We start from the raw sequence: 12427 nt of genomic DNA on the forward strand, positions 1-12427 counted from the left end.
TAATTTTGCTGTTTCCCCTGCATACAGCTACCAGTTGTCAGTCAGCGCTCGCGTTGTCAGGTCGTTCTTTGTGCTTCGTCTTTCATGCTGCGCCTATATGAGAAATACAAGGGTATACACTGTGATGATGTTGTAAGAAACGATTCAACACGTTCTCTGCGACTGCTCTCAGAAAAGCAGACAGAGGCAACCACCTTATAATGCCCACCAAGTTAGATGACCAATCTACGTCAGAGGAAAGAATACTACGCCATTGTTCAGACTTTATGTCGCAGAATAAGGCTGTACAAAGACTTCTATAGGTTTCCCGCGATCTACTGGCTTGTCTGAACGACTCTAATGTGAACGTTGTCGTGCGTGCGCGTGCGTTTGTGTATTTATTTATTTATTTATTTTATTTATTTATTCATTTATTTATCTCTATCCCTCTGTTTTTTTTCCTCGCCACTGGGCACACAAGATAATACCATCTGGTTAAACGCACGCCTTCATATTCTATCTTTACCTCTTCTCCCGATTCGGCATCCCTTTTTCCTGTTCAGGGTGGCATACCAGTTTTGCTAAACTGATAAACATCACTGCCCCTTTCCCTCTCTCCTGTTTTGCTACTTATGATAGATGTCACCATCTCCTGCGACCACAATTTCTTGAGACAACTTCTGACCCATCCAAGAGAACCAGAAGTGAAATGTGGTTATCGCTGAAGAAAAAAAAAGAGGGGGGGGGGGGAAGGCTCAAGGCTACCTTAAAAACATTTACTCGAAGGTTGTGACACGCAATGTTATTCTAGCGCGTACGATGTTTACGCGCTGCCAATAAAGAGGTGCCCGCGAGTTCGATACGACGACAAAAAATAAAAAAAAAAGACAGCCCGGACCCGCAAGCCGGCAGCTCGGTCGCATTCCAGCAGGCTCCGAGTTCTCAGGATTTTGTGGTCGTTTTGCTGTTCCGACAAGGCTCCGTATCATCATGATCCCCTGTCGAAACTGGTGCGAAAGCGCGTTCGAGGGAAACGATTGTTTGCTCCCTTTACCCAGGTACAATTTCAAAGTGGGGAGAGTGAAGGCGAAATAGGGAGGTTGGGGTTGAGAGCGGGGCACCTACGCATCGCGCCGTCGCCCCGGCAACGGCGCATGCTCAGACGCTCTGCGCAACCTCGCCGGGAAGCCCTTCTCACTATCTCTCTCTCTTCTCTCCGACGTTTTCGGACTTCTTTTTCCCTTCTACCCGACGGCGGTACTGCTGTCTTTCCCTGTTCGACATCCTTGCTCTCGTTGTCCGTTCCGCCCTCTCTTTGTCTTTGTACTCTCTCTCTTCTCCTCTGACGTGTCGCCCTCACTCACCGATCCCTCTCCCTTTCTCCACGAGGCGGCCGCGCGCTCCCTCTACGCCCACGAAACTACGGCGGTGACGGCGGCACACTAGAGGAAGACCGTTACTTCGGCTGGGCCAGCTGCAGCTGTCGCTGCGTTCGTCCTTAGCGCGCCGCCGCTGACATCTATCTTCGCGCCGATTGGAGAGACCTCCTCGAAAGACGAACGGGAAGCTCGGAAGAACGCCGGGCCGTCATCTCAGGACCAAGAACCCGGGCCGAAAGCGCCGACAACAGGCCAAGGTGAGCGCCCACGGAACCCCGGAGACAGAAAAAAAAAAAAAACTAATAACCGAAGGGGTTCTGAACGTTCCGTCGCCCGCCGTTCGAGGGCAGCGCAGTGCCGGCGCTTGCCGCAGAAGCAGCCATGTTGCGCACTCGGTTGAAGGAGGGGGTCAAGGCGTCTTACCGCCAACAGATGTTGGCTTAAAAACCGTAATTAGCGTCCACGACACGTAGTATCTCGGACCGGACGATGTTTGTCACTTTTGAGCACACGGTATCTTAATGTCTGAGGCGCTCGGAGTGATTGAGAACTTGCGAATGGATTTCGGAAGGACCCTATGCGCTTGACAAGGCCAAGTCAATGGCAGGCGCAAATGTTTCGCGCCGACTGTTACGAAACTAAAGACTTCTCGTGTGAGCAGAACAATATAACTGAAACCTAAATAAATTGAGACACGGCAATTACTTACAAGTGTGAGTGCTATAATACAAGCAAAACAGATGCAGACGAAACAGCTTCCTCCACCTGGCTTGCATCCACAGTCACCGATGAACCTTTAAGCGAACATCAGTGGAGTACCTGTACCTCTTCTAAGCAACATAATCTCTCTTTTTTTGTCGTCAATGCGTACAAACTCAGCGTTATGTGAAAATCACGACATCGAAATGACTAGACCGATCGTGGCAGCCTAGGCTAAGGAATGTCTGTCGCGACCTTGATTGAAACCCACCTGTAGATGGCGCCGCAGGGGGCGCTGCGGTTGCGGCCATGAAATGATAAACAAAACGAGAGGTCCATCGTTTCGGCAAGTACCTGTAGCGCCCCAGTGCTGGCGTCTTCCTCTTTTTTTTCGCGTACTTTTATATCTCTTCCCGCTGCAATCGTTTAGTGATTAAGGCGTTCCGATTGATGCCCGACGTACTGGATTCATTAACCGTAGTGGCAGCGTTACCCTAAAACCTTGCGTACCTTGATTTAGATGAATGAATAATAACTGAGATCGCAAGATCTTGTTGGAAGTGGATCACAAATGCGTTGCTCGAAGCTTAGCCGCTGTTTATGTTTTCGTTTTTTTAACAAACAGGGCAATAAATTCCTTTATCACATGACTTTAGTGGCAGCGACAGGGCAAAAGATGTTGAACGGCAAGGCAGAACATTAAAACGCTAAATAATGTCATTTTATTAGGATTAAATTAAATTCAAGCATTGAATCAGTCTTATTGATTCAAACAAGCAAAGCGGGATTTACAATCGTTTCTTTTTACGTAGGGTAAGCTAGTGGCTGGCATGTTTAAAGGGTTCTATTCACAGAAAGTCTGACCAAGTACTCTAGTCTTGCTATTGTGCCTTTGTATGCAAACTTATGTTTAGTCTTGTTGATTATTACAAAAATCTGAAAGAGAAATGAAACAGATGTAAATGCAGAGAGGGTTTACCTCTCCACAGGTAACAAGTATACAAATTTGCGACTTATGTACAGCAGAAACAATGTAAACAAACACAGAAAAGAAACACATAACGAATGAGAGAACGTATTACGAGTGCGCCAGTTTCAAAAAGAAATGAAGTTTATAGAACAAACAGCATGCATCTGAAAAGCGACGTTTATTTAATGAAACAATGACACTTAAAGTATACTTGATTTTATAGAAAGCTTGATGACTAAACAAGAACAAAAAAATGAAACTAAAAACTAGAAAACTTTCCACACAGGAACTACGGAGAAATAGTTGAACAGAAAATGTCGAATCTTAGGCCTAAGCTTTCACAAGTGGACGTGTCATCCACCAGGCGGCAACGAAGGCAAGTCCACTTGTCAAAACGCTGGCACCGAAAACATTCCCAGTTCAACGATTTCCCATCGCTTAAGACCTCCATACAAAGCAACACAGAGCATGCCGGATAGATAGATAGATAGATAGATAGATAGATAGATAGATAGATAGATAGATAGATAGATTCTAAAGGCGAGTGAAGGTTATATGGAATATGCATAACTATTTGCTACCCGGAACAGAGCAAAAGGATAGAGACGAAAGATGGAAAGGAAAAACACAAAAGCAAGGACAGGAGAAAAAGAAGCAGACGCCCACACACAAAGCGGTGAAATGTCAGAGTCGTACAATGTCTACCTTACTTTCTTGCAGCCTCTTTCTTTATGGATGGCGGAATAATGCGGAGCAAAAAAAAAACACTTTGGCCAGAAAGGGCTTTTGAGCTGAGGCAGAGCCTGCACAGACACAACGCATTACGACGACGGCGTTTGGTTACGCAGGACTTGTGACGAAATCCGTGGCGAGCCAAAGTGGGCGCGTATGTTTCACCTTGTAGTTCCATAACGTCCCCGATGGCCTCTCCGCACCAAACCTTAACAGTTCAGCGTGCGTACACGTGACCAAGCTTTAAAGACCCCTGTGAACTTGATGGTGTTTTCATGGTTTCTACCAAATTCGAGAAGGCGTGCAACAGTTTGACGCACGTATAAGAGTCGCCTTGCGTAACGAAGTAGGACACACACACACACACACACACACACACACACACACACACACACACACACACACACACACACACACACACACACACACACACACACACACACACACACACACACACACACACACACACACACACACACACACACACACACACACACACACACACACACACACACACACACACACACACACACACACACACACACACACACACACACACACTTATAATTTAAACATCCTTTTCGGGGGCGATCTATTTAAGTTTGCGAAATAGGAGAAAACACTTGCGTAACGGAATCCTCCGGGCTTTGTTTTTTGGTGGACCATTATTGCTACAAAGGTAGTCTCATGCGACAATGTATAAGCGATAGGCGACCTCCTGCCTGAGTGAATAGATAGATAGATAGATAGATAGATAGATAGATAGATAGATAGATAGATAGATAGATAGATAGATCTAGAAAGAAAGAACGAGTTCTCGCACAAATTAAAGAACCGACAACCCACGGAACAGATTAATATCGATTTATGAGTCTGGAGGGCAGGGCCGTTCCGTTTCTAATGTCTTTATTTCTACGCACAACTTTTTTTTTGTTTTGGGCTTCTGAGCATATTAAACTCCCGCGTCAGACGATGTAGTTGAACGTTTCTGCCAGGTGAAAAAGTTGCATTTGCGCAACGAACATCTTTTCAAGTGGGGAAAGAAAAAAAAAGTATTTACAGCCGTTGGGTTCGAGGATTGCCGCTAGAAAAAGCTTCTCCCATGAATTAACATTTGCGCTTATTCAGTCTTGGCGATAGGTTGACGTTTAGTACAACAACCAAAGAAGATACAGGATCAAATATAGATATCCAACGTCTCCAACAGAAGAAGCAAAGAGGATTTACGTCCGGAAAAGAGTGAAAGATATAATTAAAAAAAATTAAAGAAAAAAGCTGCTGCGTAAATTTCTGCCAAAGTACAACTTAAGTCTCAACACGGCAGCAGAATTCACGTAGTGAGAGTTTGGGGAGACCGAAGCCGAACATTAAGCACAGAAATTTCAGCGTATTGAGCTTTTGAACAGATATTAACTAACTACCATACGTCAACGACGACGTGTTTAAGGAGGCAAGCAGGAGCTAAACCCGGCTGTCGGATGCAAAATAAACTTTATATATTCGAAGGTATGTTGCACGCGCAGAGCCTCCCACACGTGCAATGCCTTGTGTGATTTGCGAAACTTATACTCTTAGTGAGACAACTATATATATATGATAAAATGCACCAAAGAATAAAGGCGGTTATGTGGATCCGTGAAAAGCTCAGTAAAGAAAACGAATACCTTGTGTGATTTATTCTGTGCATGATGCAATGAAGTGTATGTTTAATGGCTCATTGTCTTTGTTAGACACAATATTATGAGAACTAACAGACAATGACACTGAGCAAAGTATAGGGGATGTTATTAGCAGTAGATTCGGAGTAATTGTAATGTAAATTTGAAGAAAGAAAAGTGGACGAAAAGATGTTCAGTAAGGGAGCTTTCTGGGCGAGTTGATTCATAGTATTAGGAGAAAATAACCAGCAAAAGAACCACACGAAGTCAGCGAGGAAGAACAACTACACAGGACAAGCGCTGGTCCGGTGTAGTTCTTCTTCTTCGCTGTTTTTGTGTGGTTTTTCTTTGGTTCATTTTTCTTATTAGGGTGAAAAGATAGCTCGCCACGAGCAGGATCCGAACCTGCGACCTTCGAATGCCGCATCTGGGGCTATAAAACTGAGTTTTGGTGGTGGTTATCCTCCCACCCACTTTGTGTGATATATTTGTGCATTCAAACGTGGGAGCGTCAGCCAGCACCACCTGTTGTTTTACGACGAGTGTGGGACACGTTTTTTTTTTCCTGTTGGCGTCACGTAGCACGCGATGTTATTACGAGCTCGTAGCTGATCAACAATTCCTCGCATACTATCTGAAAGGAGAAAGTCTGCCCGAAAGAGACCCCCGAACGTACCTTTTTTTCCTTTTAGATGAGAAAATGCCACCACCACACCGTTGCATAAATGGAAGGAGGGAGCGACCAAATACATCTTAGTGAGAGACAGCGAACGGAAACACAACATAACGTAACCTAACCAGTCCTGGTCAAGCTTTGGCTATGAAGTGCTAAAAACTAAAAAAAAGAGAAAGAAAGAGAGAAAGAAAGAAAGAGAGAAAAAAGAAAGAAAGAAAGAAAGAAAGAAAGAAGGAAAGAAAGAAAGAAGGAAAGAAAGAAAGAAGGAAAGAAAGAAAGAAAGAAAGAGAGAATGAAAGAAAGAAAGAAGCTTCACCGACTCAACGTAAGGGAGGCTGCTTAAACGTGGTAGCTGGTGGCATCATATTGCTTGAATTATGAACACTCTTCGCGCCGTTAAGTCGTAGTCATCGAAGCCACTTCAAACTTCAAGTTCGTAACGTTCAGTGGACCGAAGGTCAGTTGTGGGGCTTGCCGAATTTGTGTAGCGCATAACCTCTTGGGCTAACGTCGACCTCGGTGTAAGGACGTAAAAGAGTGCAGCTCTTAGGAATCTGAACGAAACAGCTACTCAAACTAGGTCGAGCATTTATTTAGACGGCATGATGAAATATTTAATATGCAAAGGAAACGTTTGGGAGAATGCTCGCGTTCATCGAGTCTGCATGTACCTCCTATGAAACGCCTTAGATCCCATGTAGGTATTTTACTACTTTTCTTGCGACAGTGGGTGCAATTGGCCTTATTACACAATACGAAATTATTTTTTGCAATTATCTTCCCATGCAAAAAAAAATAAAAGAAGAAACACAGGAACGCTAATGTGATATTGTTAGTTTTTTGATTATGAATAGACAAAGAGTTAGTGAAAACAAGAATACCAGAGGAAAAGAAAAAACAACAACAACGAAAGCAGTCGCCGCTAATTTTGTCGGTTTGCAGCAAAAAATATATATTATTTTTTGTGTAAAATAAAATCAAAATACAATTATTGTTAGGGAGTACCTACCGTGTAAATAAACCCTGGGGGTAGCATTACGATAAGAAAAAATTTGGATGGATTCAGTATGATTTCAATAACTTGATGGCATGTTGAAGCCATAGAACACGAAAAACCCGACATGATATCTTCGGAAGTAACCAACAGCCCCGAAAAACCCGAGAAACGAAGAAAATGTTCAGTATAATATGCGACTTTGTGATGTCCTTTTTGAGTTACTTGTACTTAAGGACAAAAAAAAAAAGAAAGACCGACAGTTTATTTCTCTCTTCTTTTAGAAAATAACGAGAACAGGCTCACTCACACGCACACGCACGCACATGCACACGCACACACGCACACACACGCACACACACACGCACACACACACGCACACACACACGCACACACACACACACACGCACACAAAGAGGAACAAGAGCGTGTTTTGCACTTTGATTAGCAAAACGTTTGGGCCCCCATCATTCTATTCCTTGCATGCTTCGGTAAAAAGAAAACTACATTATTTTCGACGAGAGAGCTGATGAAAAATGAATATGTCTTGTGGTTCAACTGCTCTTAATTAGAAATTATTGGGTAGCGACAAAACTCCAAGAAGTAGGAGATAAGTGAAAAATATATTTCTGGAAGACAATATGTGCAATACTTTTCGAACATGAACATTTTCCTTTTCCCTCTTCTCAGACTTTGAAAATGTCCGAGACTAATAGGAAAGTTTCTCTCTCTTTTTGGCCGTAGGGTGATGGCAGAAACGGAATACTAAAGCAATTATTTTTTTCCGGTGGGCCACAATAACTTGCCATTGCTTTTTGTTCATTTCAAGAAGCCGACATCTCTCTCCTTCCTGTTTGCTCCAAGTCGATTGAGCTATGAGGAGTAATTCATTAGGACGACTCTGCAGCTTATGCTCGTCGGTGTGCCCCTAATCATAAATTTTCTTTCTGCATTGCGGCTTCCAGACAGATCTGATTCACACAAAGCACCTTATTGAAAGTGAGTACACCGTTCATATCCTAGCTTCGAGGAATATTCTTGTTGATACTACCCGTAGTTGCGCAAGAAAGTACGGGTTGCTATAGTTCAAGCATTCTATACACAAGGCTGCGACGATTTTCGCAAGGCGGCTCTCATAGAAAAAAAGTCGCGAAACCTGACCACGTTAATCGTAAGATATGTGCAATGGTTCAACTTTGCCATAGCGCGAGGCCTCGGGTAATGCTTACGAGTCACGGCCCCTCATAAAGCGTGGGCGCCTTTCTATAGGTCGACTGATAAGCGCGATCAATGAAGCTAGCCAGAGGCCAGTGCTTTGCTATCGATTGTCGATTTTCCCGACGCCAGCTGACACCCCATCCCTTCGGAGGGAATACTATATGCAGCCGCCGATGAACTTATTGCTTCATACGTTACTGATGGTTAATTGTTGATCATCAACGGTCGTTTTGGCAACGTCTCTCGCCATGTCGCATGCCTGGTCAAGGAGCAAGGGTCTACTTCTACAACTTAAAATGAAAACAATACAGTGAATACGGTACAAGGGAAAGTCTTGTAAAGGCAATGAGCGTGGTATTTCTGTTAGGAGCCCTTTGTTACCACCTTTTTTTCTTTAGTCGTGTTTTCACGTTTTCACATGAATAACAATAACAATAACAGCTCGAGCTTGTGGGCACATTTTTCTGTTTACAGGAAGAACTTGTAGAAACTTTAGCATTGTGTCTGTCTCTGTTTCTTCTGCTTTTCCTGCCCTTTCGTTTACTTACAAACACCACACGTGGGAGTCGGCAGGGGTTGCATAGGGGGCAACTCCTTGTCAGTGACATCGGCACCATCTTCTCTTGGGAGGTGCAAACCCGAGTTGAATCAAGGGGGGCTGAGTGGGTAGCGAGTGCTGGTGCGGCTCTTGGGGAGCAGGGGTGGAGGAAACTCCTTTTTACGTTCCGGAGAAGCCCATGCTAACTTTTTTTTTATTTCTCAAGACGAAATGGCACCATGATTACCTTATGACTACGTTTGACGTACCGTTGGGATGTTTCTCATTTATTGCCGTAGCGAATAGAAAAGCGGTAGAAAGAGAAAAGAAAAACAAAAGACAGCCATGAACAAAGAGCCCGAAGTGGCCTGTAACGGGACCAAATTACAGCGCCACTGGGACCAACGCTGAACCACGGAACGACTGTAAATGCGAACACGGACGTGGGCATCGGATGCTATCGTCATTGGCAGTCGGGAAATTAGGCCGACGCGACGTCTCTGCGATAAAGCTGTCTGGGGACCGCGCAGAGCCCTAAAAGCGGCTGCTGCATCTAAGAACACTTTCCGGAACAGGCTTTTTGCCTTATTGCTTCGCTCATTCCTCACTGTGTGATCTGCACTGCTGACGCCTTAATCTTAAGCGTAGGCGATGAGACGTTCGAAGGCCGGAGTTGTCTTCTTCAGCTGCTTCATTGCTTCGTGCGTAAACCGTTGGAAACGGCGATTGAATGCAGGACGCGATCACGCCTCGGCGCTTCTACAAACACGAGCGAAACTGAGCGAAGATATATCGCTGTTCCAGTTAGAAAGAAGAATAAATGCTGGCGCACGCTCTGTCAACCAGTTTGGGAGCTATGATAGTTCGGAAACGAAGCGGTTTCTGTCGCTAAGCCTTTTCCGACCTTCAAAATTTTGTTGTGTCACCACCGGTATTGCGAATGAAGGCCAGGCCAAATACGGGCTCAACGCAAGGATCGTGACACGGAGTCTTGGTACATCTTCGAAATGATAAGGCTATAAAAGCTTACTTGCGTAATATGAATGGCGTCGATATAGATGATTTGAGAAATGACTACACAGTTTCATATCATAGTTTTATTATTATTAAAAACATCGATGCCCTGCAGAACCGTGCTGTACGTGGTGGTCGAAATTTCCGGAGCCCTCCACTAAGGCGCCTCTCATAATCATATGGTGGTTTTGGGACATTAAACCCCAGATATCATCAACCGTGCTGTACGTTTTATTTTTTTTCTCCTTATTCACGTCACACCAGCGTCACTTGATTGAAACTTCGTGCCGAACTGGAACTCTTATCACGTCGCCGTAAAATTGCTCGCTTATCACGACTTCATAAGCTCTACCATCACACATCACTTCACGAGGACTTCTTTAGGCCACCCCCTGCTATCTTTCCGCGCCGCGATCATCCCTTTAAAATCGAACGCTTCCCTTGTCGCACATTTCATTATGCTAGATCCTTCATACCACGCACAATAACCGAGTGGAATGACTTACCATCAAACATTGCAACCGTCACCGATATCACTGTATTTCAGAACCTACTAAACATGAGTGCAAACGTGTGAACCTTTTGCGGTATTCCCCCCCCCCCCCCTTCTGCATACCATGTTTTCTGTATAAACTGCGTATGTTCATTGTTCGTGTTATTTTTTTCTGTGTTTGCGTACTTCAGTATTTCACACGTGATATTGATGATGTTGTCATTTCTTTATGCTTTAATGGCGCGTGTGCTTGTAGTAAGCTAGATTGCGTTTTATTGTACTGTTGTGACTAGAGAGGTTTAGTACTGCGTACGCTGCGTACGTGGCGGCGTTGCGTACGTAAGGACGCCACGTTCTGCGTAGTGCGCATGCGCAGACTGCAACGCGCACGTATAGCGTTACGTACGCAGCCGCCACGTACGCACGCATGAGATGCGTGCGTGCGTACGTATGAGCTGATCGCGCCGCTCTCGAACAAGTTCGCGACAGCGCGAGACTTCGTTTTGCAAAATGGCGGCATTGAAGGCAAGCACCGACTGGTTCTGTGGCTTAAAATATGGCCATAATCTGGCTATAACACTTGGATTGGCTCACATTGGCTGTCAACAGCACGTACTTCTATTTTGATATACCAGATGGCGCAACACGCTTCACGCTCGTTACGTACGCGGGTACTACGGCGTACTAAAAGCCGATTAGTGGCAAACGACGCCACGTAACGCAAGGCGCTTGCGTGATGAGTACGTAGCACCATTCCGCAGTACTAAAACTCTCTACTATTTCCTTGCTTGTTTAGATAAATTTTAAAATATTTTTATAGTTTCATTATTGTTTGACTCATTATTTATTCTCTACATTTAAGACTATGCGGTAAGAATATTGCCCTTATAATTACTCTAATCTATTTAGCAGCTGTATAGTGTTTAGTTTGCGTGTTTGCTGGCCCTAATAATCATTTCATGTACCTGTATGTGTTACAGCCCCCCCCCCTCCCCATGTAATACCCTCCTGTGAAAATTAGATTACATTTGGGGGGTTTAACGTCCCAAAACCACCATATGATTATGAGAGACGCCGTAGTGGAGGGCTACCCTCCTGTGAAAGGGCCCTTAGGGGTATTCTGAATAAATAAAATAATAAAAAACAAATAAATAGTTTCATAGAAGCGACTACACAGTTTCTTTCAGTATGATGGTGATGGTGGTGATGATCATTTCTGTCTTCCGTAAGTACGCCGAGTTCGCTAGGTAAAGAGAGAAACTTCATTTGCGACCAGGCGCGAGTTCCCTTCGCCCAGAGGTGGGCGACTTCCTCATCAGGTAAAATGAAATATTTCCGATCAACTACACGAATTAGTTGAAATATTGATGCTGAAACAAAGGTTTAGACCGCGAAACTCGGGCTTTGCAAGTGTTATTTTATCGCTGACACATTAAGTATAAACCACTTAAACCATGTAGAGTATCCCCGCTTTGAAATTATAATCCTGCTGGTGATACAGAAAGCCATGATTTTTCTCGTAATTAAAAATAAAATTCTTCAACGAACCTGACCAAATGACAGTAGCACAAGTTTTCTTTACGGAACATTACTTTGATAAGTGTCATCAGCTTAACGGCACTTCTACAAATGCCTCTCTTCGAAATATTTTCTCCGCAAGCCCTGCTTTTTACACTAAGATAGTACAGCTTTAGAGAAAGGCAGTTCCGACAATTGGAGGTAAGCCAACGGCCAATAAAAAAATGGCAGGCGCATCACTTTACCACACTCCACTTTCAATCCGCGGTGTTATCTGGTTCGAAGATTATTGCGAAGAACGAATCAAAAGCAATAAAGGGCTTACGCTATAGGCTGTAGACTTCACGCCTACGCGACACGAAGAGGGCCCAATACGCGGGAATAGCCCTGCGTCGCCCGATTATAGCCTAAGCGTGTACAGGTCCTATAAGTTCTGAAAGTTCCGGTGCTTTGAAATTCGTGGAATCGCATAATCCCAGAGTTTGGTTTAGTTTAAGGCCTCACAGACAATGATGGAGCGAAGACGGACACTCAACTATACCCTTAGTTTGAGAATATA

The 12427-nt window shown here is 44.3% G+C and overlaps 1 protein-coding gene across 2 annotated transcripts in view; it reads left to right on the plus strand.

Moving 5' to 3' along the window:
* Positions 1-1375: 1375 nt before the first annotated feature.
* The window catches only part of LOC142817721 (uncharacterized), a 51930-nt gene continuing 40878 nt past the window's right edge, over positions 1376-12427 (plus strand). For both annotated transcript variants that reach the window (XM_075895177.1, XM_075895179.1), the window contains exon 1: positions 1376-1615. The gene's annotated coding sequence lies outside the window, so the exon portion shown is untranslated. The remainder of the gene's footprint in view (positions 1616-12427) is intronic.

The sequence above is a fragment of the Rhipicephalus microplus genome, chromosome 5, assembly GCF_043290135.1.
Source record: "Rhipicephalus microplus isolate Deutch F79 chromosome 5, USDA_Rmic, whole genome shotgun sequence".
NCBI classification, from domain to species: Eukaryota; Metazoa; Arthropoda; class Arachnida; order Ixodida; family Ixodidae; genus Rhipicephalus; species Rhipicephalus microplus.